The sequence below is a fragment of the Hemiscyllium ocellatum genome, chromosome 45 (assembly GCF_020745735.1).
Source record: "Hemiscyllium ocellatum isolate sHemOce1 chromosome 45, sHemOce1.pat.X.cur, whole genome shotgun sequence".
Classification (NCBI taxonomy): Eukaryota; Metazoa; Chordata; class Chondrichthyes; order Orectolobiformes; family Hemiscylliidae; genus Hemiscyllium; species Hemiscyllium ocellatum.
This window is the reverse complement of record NC_083445.1, coordinates 30,860,962-30,873,420: the sequence shown is the minus strand read 5'-3', so window position 1 is coordinate 30,873,420 and position 12,459 is coordinate 30,860,962.

Sequence of the window (12,459 nt, the reverse complement as noted above, 5' to 3'; positions counted from 1 at the left end):
TATGCGAGATCTCCCAATAAAGGCGAGAAGTCTCAATGAGGTGAGAACTCTTAAAAAAGGTGAGAACTCTCAATAAAAGGTGTGAAATCACAATAAGGTGAGAACTCTCAATAAGTTGAGGACTCTCAATAAGGTGAGAACTCATAATAAAAGGTTAGAACTCTCAATAAGGTGAGAACTCAAGATGGTGAGAACTCTCAATTATGTGAGATCTCCCAATTAAGGTGAGAACTCTCAATAAGGTGAGAACTCTCAAAAAAGTTGAGAACTCACAATAAAAGGCGTGAACTCTCAATAAGGTGAGAACTCATAATAAAAGGTTAGAACTCTCAATAAGGTGAGAACTCTCAATGAGGTGAGGAATCACAGTCAGGTGAGAACCCAATAGGGTGAAAACTCACGTAAGGTGAGACCTCAGTCAGGTGAGAACTCTCAATAAGGTGCGAACTCAACAAGGTCAGAACTCTGAGTGAAGTGAGAACTCTCAATAAGGTGAGGACTCTCAATAAGGTGCGAACTCAACAAGGTCAGAACTCTCGGTAAAGTGAGATCTCTCAATAAGGTGAGGACTCTCAATAAGTTGAGAACTCTCAATAAGGTGATAACTCAAGAAGGTGAGAACTCTTAATTATGTGAGATCTCCCAAAAAGGTGAGAACTCTCAATATGCTGAGAACTCTCAAAAAAGGTGAGAACTCTCAATAAAAGGTTTGATTTCTCAATAAGGTGAGAACTCTCAATCAGGGGTGAATTCAATGAGGTGAGAACTCTCAATAAAGTGAGCACTCTCAAGAAAAGGTGCGAACTCTCCATAAGTTGAGAACTCTCAAGAAAAGGTAAGAACTCTCAATAAGGTCAGAACTCTCAATAAAGTGAGAACTCTCAATATGGTGAGGACTCTCAATATGGTGATAACTCTCAATAAGGTGGGAACATTAAATAAAAGGTGAGAACTCAATAAGGTGGGATATCTCAATAAGGTGAGAGCTCAATAAGGACAGATCTCTCAATAAAGTGAGAACTCTCAATATGGTGAGGTCACTCAATACGTTGTGAACTCTCAATAAGATGAGAACTCTCAATAAGGTGAGAACTCTCAATAAGGTGAGGAATCACAGTCAGGTGAGAACTCAATAGGGTGAAAACTCACGTAAGGTGAGAACTCAGTCAGGTGAGAACTCTCAATAAGGTGCGAACTCAACAAGGTCAGAACTCTCAGTAAAGTGAGAACTCTCAATAAGTTGAGGACTCTCAATAAGGTGAGAACTCATAATAAAAGGTTAGAACTCTCAATAAGGTGAGAACTCAAGATGGTGAGAACTCTCAATTATGTGAGATCTCCCAATTAAGGTGAGAACTCTCAATAAGGTGAGAACTCTCAAAAAAGTTGAGAACTCACAATAAAAGGCTTGAACTCTCAATAAGGTGAGAACTCATAACAAAAGGTGAGAACTCTCAATAAGGTGAGGAATCACAGTCAGGTGAGAACTCAATAGGGTGAAAACTCACGTAAGGTGAGAACTCAGTAAGGTGAGAACTCTCAATAAGGTGCGAACTCAACAAGGTCAGAACTCTCAGTAAAGTGAGAACTCTCAATAAGGTGAGGACTCTCAATAAGGTGAGGACTCTTAATAAGGTGAGAACTCAATGGGGTGAGAACTCACAGGAAGGTGAGAACTCAGAAAGGTGGGAACTCTCAATAAGGTGAGAACTCAACAAGGTCAGAACTCTCAGTAAAGTGAGAACTCTCAATTAGATGAGGACTCTCAATAAGGTGAGAACTCTCAAAAAAGTTGAGAACTCACAATAAAAGGTTAGAACTCTCAATAAGGTGAGAACTCTCAATAAGGTGAGGAATCACAGTCAGGTGAGAACTCAATAGGGTGAAAACTCACGTAAGGTGAGAACTCAGTAAGGTGAGAACTCTCAATAAGGTGCGAACTCAACAAGGTCAGAACTCTCAGTAAAGTGAGAACTCTCAATAAGGTGAGGACTCTCAATAAGGTGAGGACTCTCAATACGGTGAGAATTCTTAATAAAAGGTGAGAACTCTCAATAAGGTGAGAACTCTCAATAAGGTACGAACTCAACAAGGTCAGAACTCTCAGTAAAGTGAGAACTCGCAATTAGATGAGGACTCTCAATAAGGTGAGAACTCTCAAAAAAGTTGAGAACTCACAATAAAAGGCGTGAACTCTCAATAAGGTGAGAACTCAAGATGGTGAGAACTCTCAATTATGTGAGATCTCGCAATAAAGGTGATAACTCTCAATAAGGTGAGTACTCATAATAAAAGGTTAGAACTCTGATTAAGGTGAGAACTCTCAATCAGGCGAGGAATCTCAGTAAGGTGAGAACTCAATAGGGTGAAAACTCACAGTAAGGTGAGAACTCAGTAAGGTGAGAACTTCAATAAGGTGAGGACTCTCAATAGGGCGAGGTCTCTCAATAATTTGAGAACTCACAATAAGGTGATATCTCAAGAAGGTGAGAACTCTCAATTATGCGAGATCTCCCAATAAAGGCGAGAAGTCTCAATGAGGTGAGAACTCTTAAAAAAGGTGAGAACTCTCAATAAAAGGTGTGAAATCACAATAAGGTGAGAACTCTCAATAAGTTGAGGACTCTCAATAAGGTGAGAACTCATAATAAAAGGTTAGAACTCTCAATAAGGTGAGAACTCAAGATGGTGAGAACTCTCAATTATGTGAGATCTCCCAATTAAGGTGAGAACTCTCAATAAGGTGAGAACTCTCAAAAAAGTTGAGAACTCACAATAAAAGGCGTGAACTCTCAATAAGGTGAGAACTCATAATAAAAGGTTAGAACTCTCAATAAGGTGAGAACTCTCAATGAGGTGAGGAATCACAGTCAGGTGAGAACCCAATAGGGTGAAAACTCACGTAAGGTGAGACCTCAGTCAGGTGAGAACTCTCAATAAGGTGCGAACTCAACAAGGTCAGAACTCTGAGTGAAGTGAGAACTCTCAATAAGGTGAGGACTCTCAATAAGGTGCGAACTCAACAAGGTCAGAACTCTCGGTAAAGTGAGATCTCTCAATAAGGTGAGGACTCTCAATAAGTTGAGAACTCTCAATAAGGTGATAACTCAAGAAGGTGAGAACTCTTAATTATGTGAGATCTCCCAAAAAGGTGAGAACTCTCAATATGCTGAGAACTCTCAAAAAAGGTGAGAACTCTCAATAAAAGGTTTGATTTCTCAATAAGGTGAGAACTCTCAATCAGGGGTGAATTCAATGAGGTGAGAACTCTCAATAAAGTGAGCACTCTCAAGAAAAGGTGCGAACTCTCCATAAGTTGAGAACTCTCAAGAAAAGGTAAGAACTCTCAATAAGGTCAGAACTCTCAATAAAGTGAGAACTCTCAATATGGTGAGGACTCTCAATATGGTGATAACTCTCAATAAGGTGGGAACATTAAATAAAAGGTGAGAACTCAATAAGGTGGGATATCTCAATAAGGTGAGAGCTCAATAAGGACAGATCTCTCAATAAAGTGAGAACTCTCAATATGGTGAGGTCACTCAATACGTTGTGAACTCTCAATAAGATGAGAACTCTCAATAAGGTGAGAACTCTCAATAAGGTGAGGAATCACAGTCAGGTGAGAACTCAATAGGGTGAAAACTCACGTAAGGTGAGAACTCAGTCAGGTGAGAACTCTCAATAAGGTGCGAACTCAACAAGGTCAGAGCTCTCAGTAAAGTGAGAACTCTCAATAAGGTGAGGACTCTCAATAAGGTGAGGACTCTCAATAAGGTGAGAATTCTTAATAAAAGGTGAGAACTCTCAATAAGGTGAGAACTCTGAATAAGTTGAGACCTCTCAAGAAGTTGAGAACTCATAACAAAAATTTAGAACTCACAATAAGGTGAGGACTCTCAATAAGGTGAGGAGTCTCAATAAGGTGAGAACTCAATGGGGTGAGAACTCACAGGAAGGTGAGAACAAAGAAAGGTGAGAACTCTCAATAAGGTGCGAACTCAACAAGGTCAGAACTCTCAGGAAAGTGAGAACTCTCAATTAGATGAGGACTCTCAATAAGGTGAGAACTCTCAAAAAAGTTGAGAACTCACAATAAAAGGTTAGAACTCTCAATAAGGTGAGAACTCATAATAAAAGGTTAGAACTCTCAATAAGGTGAGAACTCATAATAAAAGGTTTGAACTCTGATTAAGGTGAGAACTCTCAATAAGGCGAGAACTCAATGTTTGAAAACTCACAGTAAGATGAGAACTCAGTAAGGTGAGAACTGTCAAAAAGGTGAGCACTCTCAATAAAAGGTGTGAAATCTCAATAAGGTGAGAAGTCTCAATAAGGTGAGAACTCTCAATAAAAGGTGTGAACTCTCAATAAGGTGAGAACTCATAATAAAAGGTTAGAACTCGCAATAAGGTGAGAACTCATAATAAAAGGTTAGAACTCTGATTAAGGTGAGAACTCTCAATAAGGCGAGGAATCTCAGTAAGGTGAGAACTCAATAGGGTGAAAACCCACAGTAAGGTGCGAACTCAACAAGGTCAGAACTCTCAGTAAAGTGAGAACTCTCAATAAAGTGAGGACTCTCAATAAGGTGAGGACTCTCAATAATTTGAGAACTCACAATAAGGTGATAACTCAAGAAGGTGAGAACTCTCAATTATGCGAGATCTCCCAAGAAAAATCAGAACTCTAAAAAAAAGTGAGAACTCTCAATAAAAGGTGTGAAATCTCAATAAGGTGAGAACTCTCAATAAGTTGAGGACTCTCAATAAGGTGAGAACTCATAATAAAAGGTTAGAACTCTCAATAAGGTGAGAACTCAAGATGGTGAGAACTCTCAATTATGCGAGATCTCCCAAGAAAAATCAGAACTCTCAAAAAAAGTGAGAACTCTCAATAAAAGGTTTGATTTCTCAATGAGGTGAGAACTCTCAATATGGTGAGAACTCTCAATAAGGTGAGAACATTAAATTAAAGGTGAGAGCTCAATCAGGTGGGAACTCTCAATAAGGTGAGAACTCAATAAGGTGAGAACTCTCAGTAAAAAGTGAGAACTCAATAAGATGAGAACTCTCAATAAGGTGAGAACTCTCAATAAGGTGATAACTCAAGAAGGTGGGAACTCTCAATTATGTGAGATCTCGCAATAAAGGTGAGGACTCTCAATAATGTGAGAACTCTCAATTAAAGGTGTGAAATCTCAATAAGGTGAGAACTCTCAATAAGGTGAGAAGTCTAAATAAGGGGTGAATTCAAAGAGGTGAGAACTCTCAATAAAGTGAGAACTCACAAGAAAACGTGAGAACTCTCAATAAGTTGAGAACTCTCAATAAGGTGATAACTCAAGAAGGTAGGAACTCTCAATTATGTGAGATCTCTCAATGAATGTGAGGAATCTCAATCAGGTGAAAACTGTCAAAAAAGGTGAGAACTCTCAATAAAAGGTGTGAAATCTCAATAAGGTGAGAACTCTCAATAAGTTGAGGACTCTCAATAAGGTGAGAACTCATAATAAAAGGTTAGAACTCTCAATAAGGTGAGAACTCAAGATGGTGAGAACTCTCAATTATGTGAGATCTCCCAATTAAGGTGAGAACTCTCAATAAGGTGAGAACTCTCAAAAAAGTTGAGAACTCACAATAAAAGGCTTGAACTCTCAATAAGGTGAGAACTCATAACAAAAGGTGAGAACTCTCAATAAGGTGAGGACTCTCAATAAGGTGAGGACTCTCAATAAGTTGAGACCTCTCAAGAAGTTGAGAACTCATAATAAAAATTTAGAACTCACAATAAGGTGAGGACTCTCAATAAGGTGAGGAGTCTCAATAAGGTGAGAACTCAATGGGGTGAGAACTGACAGGAAGGTGAGAACAAAGAAAGGTGAGAACTCTCAATAAGGTACGAACTCAACAAGGTCAGAACTCTCAGGAAAGTGAGAACTCTCAATTAGATGAGGACTCTCAATAAGGTGAGAACTCTCAAAAAAGTTGAGAACTCACAATAAAAGGTTAGAACTCTCAATAAGGTGAGATCTCATAATAAAAGGTTAGAACTCTCAATAAGGTGAGAACTCATAATAAAAGGTTTGAACTCTGATTAAGGTGAGAACTCTCAATAAGGCGAGAACTCAATAGGTTGAAAACTCACAGTAAGATGAGAACTCAGTAAGGTGAGAACTGTCAAAAAGGTGAGCACTCTCAATAAAAGGTGTGAAATCTCAATAAGGTGAGAAGTCTCAATAAGGTGAGAACTCTCAATAAAAGGTGTGAACTCTCAATAAGGTGAGAACTCTCAATAAGGTGAGAACTCATAATAAAAGGTGAGAAGTCTCAATAAGGTGAGAACTCATAATAAAAGGTTAGAACTCTGATTAAGGTGAGAACTCTCAATAAGGCGAGGAATCTCAGTAAGGTGAGAACTCAATAGGGTGAAAACCCACAGTAAGGTGCGAACTCAACAAGGTCAGAACTCTCAGTAAAGTGAGAACTCTCAATAAAGTGAGGACTCTCAATAAGGTGAGGACTCTCAATAATTTGAGAACTCACAATAAGGTGATAACTCAAGAAGGTGAGAACTCTCAATTATGCGAGATCTCCCAAGAAAAATCAGAACTCTCAAAAAAAGTGAGAACTCTCAATAAAAGGTGTGAAATCTCAATAAGGTGAGAACTCTCAATAAGTTGAGGACTCTCAATAAGGTGAGAACTCATAATAAAAGGTTAGAACTCTCAATAAGGTGAGAACTCAAGATGGTGAGAACTCTCAATTATGCGAGATCTCCCAAGAAAAATCAGAACTCTCAAAAAAAGTGAGAACTCTCAATAAAAGGTTTGATTTCTCAATAAGGTGAGAACTCTCAATCAGGGGTGAATTCAATGAGGTGAGAACTCTCAATATGGTGAGAACTCTCAATAAGGTGAGAACATTAAATTAAAGGTGAGAGCTCAATCAGGTGGGAACTCTCAATAAGGTGAGAACTCAATAAGGTGAGAACTCTCAGTAAAAAGTGAGAACTCAATAAGATGAGAACTCTCAATAAGGTGAGAACTCTCAATTATGTGAGATCTCGCAATAAAGGTGAGGACTCTCAATAAGGTGAGAACTCTCAATAAAAGGTGTGAAATCTCAATAAGGTGAGAACTCTCAATAAGGTGAGAACTCTCAATAAAAGGTGTGAACTCTCAATAAGGTGAGAAGTCTAAATAAGGGGTGAATTCAAAGAGGTGATAACTCAAGAAGGTGGGAACTCTCAATTATGTGAGATCTCGCAATAAAGGTGAGGACTCTCAATAAGGTGAGAACTCTCAATAAAAGGTGTGAAATCTCAATAAGGTGAGAACTCTCAATAAGGTGAGAACTCTCAATAAAAGGTGTGAACTCTCAATAAGGTGAGAAGTCTAAATAAGGGGTGAATTCAAAGAGGTGAGAACTCTCAATAAAGTGAGAACTCACAAGAAAAGGTGAGAACTCTCAATAAGTTGAGAACTCTCAATAAGGTGATAACTCAAGAAGGTAGGAACTCTCAATTATGTGAGATCTCTCAATGAATGTGAGGAATCTCAATCAGGTGAAAACTGTCAAAAAAGGTGAGAACTCTCAAAAAAAGGTGTGAAATCTCAATAAGGTGAGAACTCTCAATAAGTTGAGGACTCTCAATAAGGTGAGAACTCATAATAAAAGGTTAGAACTCTCAATAAGGTGAGAACTCAAGATGGTGAGAACTCTCAATTATGTGAGATCTCCCAATTAAGGTGAGAACTCTCAATAAGGTGAGAACTCTCAAAAAAGTTGAGAACTCACAATAAAAGGCTTGAACTCTCAATAAGGTGAGAACTCATAACAAAAGGTGAGAACTCTCAATAAGGTGAGGAATCACAGTCAGGTGAGAACTCAATAGGGTGAAAACTCACGTAAGGTGAGAACTCAGTAAGGTGAGAACTCTCAATAAGGTGCGAACTCAACAAGGTCAGAACTCTCAGTAAAGTGAGAACTCTCAATAAGGTGAGGACTCTCAATAAGGTGAGGACTCTTAATAAGGTGAGAACTCAATGGGGTGAGAACTCACAGGAAGGTGAGAACTCAGAAAGGTGGGAACTCTCAATAAGTTGAGGACTCTCAATAAGGTGAGAACTCATAATAAAAGGTTAGAACTCTCAATAAGGTGAGAACTCAAGATGGTGAGAACTCTCAATTATGCGAGATCTCCCAAGAAAAATCAGAACTCTCAAAAAAAGTGAGAACTCTCAATAAAAGGTTTGATTTCTCAATAAGGTGAGAACTCTCAATCAGGGGTGAATTCAATGAGGTGAGAACTCTCAATATGGTGAGAACTCTCAATAAGGTGAGAACATTAAATTAAAGGTGAGAGCTCAATCAGGTGGGAACTCTCAATAAGGTGAGAACTCAATAAGGTGAGAACTCTCAGTAAAAAGTGAGAACTCAATAAGATGAGAACTCTCAATAAGGTGAGAACTCTCAATAAGTTGAGGACTCTCAATAAGGTGAGAACTCATAATAAAAGGTTAGAACTCTCAATAAGGTGAGAACTCAAGATGGTGAGAACTCTCAATTATGTGAGATCTCCCAATTAAGGTGAGAACTCTCAATAAGGTGAGAACTCTCAAAAAAGTTGAGAACTCACAATAAAAGGCTTGAACTCTCAATAAGGTGAGAACTCATAACAAAAGGTGAGAACGCTCAATAAGGTGAGGAATCACAGTCAGGTGAGAACTCAATAGGGTGAAAACTCACGTAAGGTGAGAACTCAGTAAGGTGAGAACTCTCAATAAGGTGCGAACTCAACAAGGTCAGAACTCTCAGTAAAGTGAGAACTCTCAATAAGGTGAGGACTCTCAATAAGGTGAGGACTCTCAATAAGGTGAGAACTCAATGGGGTGAGAACTCACAGGAAGGTGAGAACTCAGAAAGGTGGGAACTCTCAATAAGTTGAGGACTCTCAATAAGGTGAGAACTCATAATAAAAGGTTAGAACTCTCAATAAGGTGAGAACTCAAGATGGTGAGAACTCTCAATTATGCGAGATCTCCCAAGAAAAATCAGAACTCTCAAAAAAAGTGAGAACTCTCAATAAAAGGTTTGATTTCTCAATAAGGTGAGAACTCTCAATCAGGGGTGAATTCAATGAGGTGAGAACTCTCAATATGGTGAGAACTCTCAATAAGGTGAGAACATTAAATTAAAGGTGAGAGCTCAATCAGGTGGGAACTCTCAATAAGGTGAGAACTCAATAAGGTGAGAACTCTCAGTAAAAAGTGAGAACTCAATAAGATGAGAACTCTCAATAAGGTGAGAACTCTCAATAAGTTGAGGACTCTCAATAAGTTGAGAACTCATAATAAAAGGTTAGAACTCTCAATAAGGTGAGAACTCAAGATGGTGAGAACTCTCAATTATGTGAGATCTCCCAATTAAGGTGAGAACTCTCAATAAGGTGAGAACTCTCAAAAAAGTTGAGAACTCACAATAAAAGGCTTGAACTCTCAATAAGGTGAGAACTCATAACAAAAGGTGAGAACTCTCAATAAGGTGAGGAATCACAGTCAGGTGAGAACTCAATAGGGTGAAAACTCACGTAAGGTGAGAACTCAGTAAGGTGAGAACTCTCAATAAGGTGCGAACTCAACAAGGTCAGAACTCTCAGTAAAGTGAGAACTCTCAATTAGATGAGGACTCTCAATAAGGTGAGAACTCTCAAAAAAGTTGAGAACTCACAATAAAAGGTTAGAACTCTCAATAAGGTGAGAACTCTCAATAAGGTGAGGAATCACAGTCAGGTGAGAACTCAATAGGGTGAAAACTCACGTAAGGTGAGAACTCAGTAAGGTGAGAACTCTCAATAAGGTGCGAACTCAACAAGGTCAGAACTCTCAGTAAAGTGAGAACTCTCAATAAGGTGAGGACTCTCAATAAGGTGAGGACTCTCAATACGGTGAGAATTCTTAATAAAAGGTGAGAACTCTCAATAAGGTGAGAACTCTCAATAAGGTACGAACTCAACAAGGTCAGAACTCTCAGTAAAGTGAGAACTCTCAATTAGATGAGGACTCTCAATAAGGTGAGAACTCTCAAAAAAGTTGAGAACTCACAATAAAAGGCGTGAACTCTCAATAAGGTGAGAACTCAAGATGGTGAGAACTCTCAATTATGTGAGATCTCGCAATAAAGGTGATAACTCTCAATAAGGTGAGAACTCATAATAAAAGGTTAGAACTCTGATTAAGGTGAGAACTCTCAATCAGGCGAGGAATCTCAGTAAGGTGAGAACTCAATAGGGTGAAAACTCACAGTAAGGTGAGAACTCAGTAAGGTGAGAACTTCAATAAGGTGAGGACTCTCAATAGGGCGAGGTCTCTCAATAATTTGAGAACTCACAATAAGGTGATATCTCAAGAAGGTGAGAACTCTCAATTATGCGAGATCTCCCAATAAAGGCGAGAACTCTCAATAAAGTGAGAACTCACAAGAAAAGGTGAGAACTCTCAATAAGTTGAGAACTCTCAATAAGGTGATAACTCAAGAAGGTAGGAACTCTCAATTATGTGAGATCTCTCAATGAATGTGAGGAATCTCAATCAGGTGAAAACTGTCAAAAAAGGTGAGAACTCTCAAAAAAAGGTGTGAAATCTCAATAAGGTGAGAACTCTCAATAAGTTGAGGACTCTCAATAAGGTGAGAACTCATAATAAAAGGTTAGAACTCTCAATAAGGTGAGAACTCAAGATGGTGAGAACTCTCAATTATGTGAGATCTCCCAATTAAGGTGAGAACTCTCAATAAGGTGAGAACTCTCAAAAAAGTTGAGAACTCACAATAAAAGGCTTGAACTCTCAATAAGGTGAGAACTCATAACAAAAGGTGAGAACTCTCAATAAGGTGAGGAATCACAGTCAGGTGAGAACTCAATAGGGTGAAAACTCACGTAAGGTGAGAACTCAGTAAGGTGAGAACTCTCAATAAGGTGCGAACTCAACAAGGTCAGAACTCTCAGTAAAGTGAGAACTCTCAATAAGGTGAGGACTCTCAATAAGGTGAGGACTCTTAATAAGGTGAGAACTCAATGGGGTGAGAACTCACAGGAAGGTGAGAACTCAGAAAGGTGGGAACTCTCAATAAGTTGAGGACTCTCAATAAGGTGAGAACTCATAATAAAAGGTTAGAACTCTCAATAAGGTGAGAACTCAAGATGGTGAGAACTCTCAATTATGCGAGATCTCCCAAGAAAAATCAGAACTCTCAAAAAAAGTGAGAACTCTCAATAAAAGGTTTGATTTCTCAATAAGGTGAGAACTCTCAATCAGGGGTGAATTCAATGAGGTGAGAACTCTCAATATGGTGAGAACTCTCAATAAGGTGAGAACATTAAATTAAAGGTGAGAGCTCAATCAGGTGGGAACTCTCAATAAGGTGAGAACTCAATAAGGTGAGAACTCTCAGTAAAAAGTGAGAACTCAATAAGATGAGAACTCTCAATAAGGTGAGAACTCTCAATAAGTTGAGGACTCTCAATAAGGTGAGAACTCATAATAAAAGGTTAGAACTCTCAATAAGGTGAGAACTCAAGATGGTGAGAACTCTCAATTATGTGAGATCTCCCAATTAAGGTGAGAACTCTCAATAAGGTGAGAACTCTCAAAAAAGTTGAGAACTCACAATAAAAGGCTTGAACTCTCAATAAGGTGAGAACTCATAACAAAAGGTGAGAACGCTCAATAAGGTGAGGAATCACAGTCAGGTGAGAACTCAATAGGGTGAAAACTCACGTAAGGTGAGAACTCAGTAAGGTGAGAACTCTCAATAAGGTGCGAACTCAACAAGGTCAGAACTCTCAGTAAAGTGAGAACTCTCAATAAGGTGAGGACTCTCAATAAGGTGAGGACTCTCAATAAGGTGAGAACTCAATGGGGTGAGAACTCACAGGAAGGTGAGAACTCAGAAAGGTGGGAACTCTCAATAAGTTGAGGACTCTCAATAAGGTGAGAACTCATAATAAAAGGTTAGAACTCTCAATAAGGTGAGAACTCAAGATGGTGAGAACTCTCAATTATGCGAGATCTCCCAAGAAAAATCAGAACTCTCAAAAAAAGTGAGAACTCTCAATAAAAGGTTTGATTTCTCAATATGGTGAGAACTCTCAATAAGGTGAGAACATTAAATTAAAGGTGAGAGCTCAATCAGGTGGGAACTCTCAATAAGGTGAGAACTCAATAAGGTGAGAACTCTCAGTAAAAAGTGAGAACTCAATAAGATGAGAACTCTCAATAAGGTGAGAACTCTCAATAAGTTGAGGACTCTCAATAAGTTGAGAACTCATAATAAAAGGTTAGAACTCTCAATAAGGTGAGAACTCAAGATGGTGAGAACTCTCAATTATGTGAGATCTCCCAATTAAGGTGAGAACTCTCAATAAGGTGAGAACTCTCAAAAAAGTTGAGAACTCACA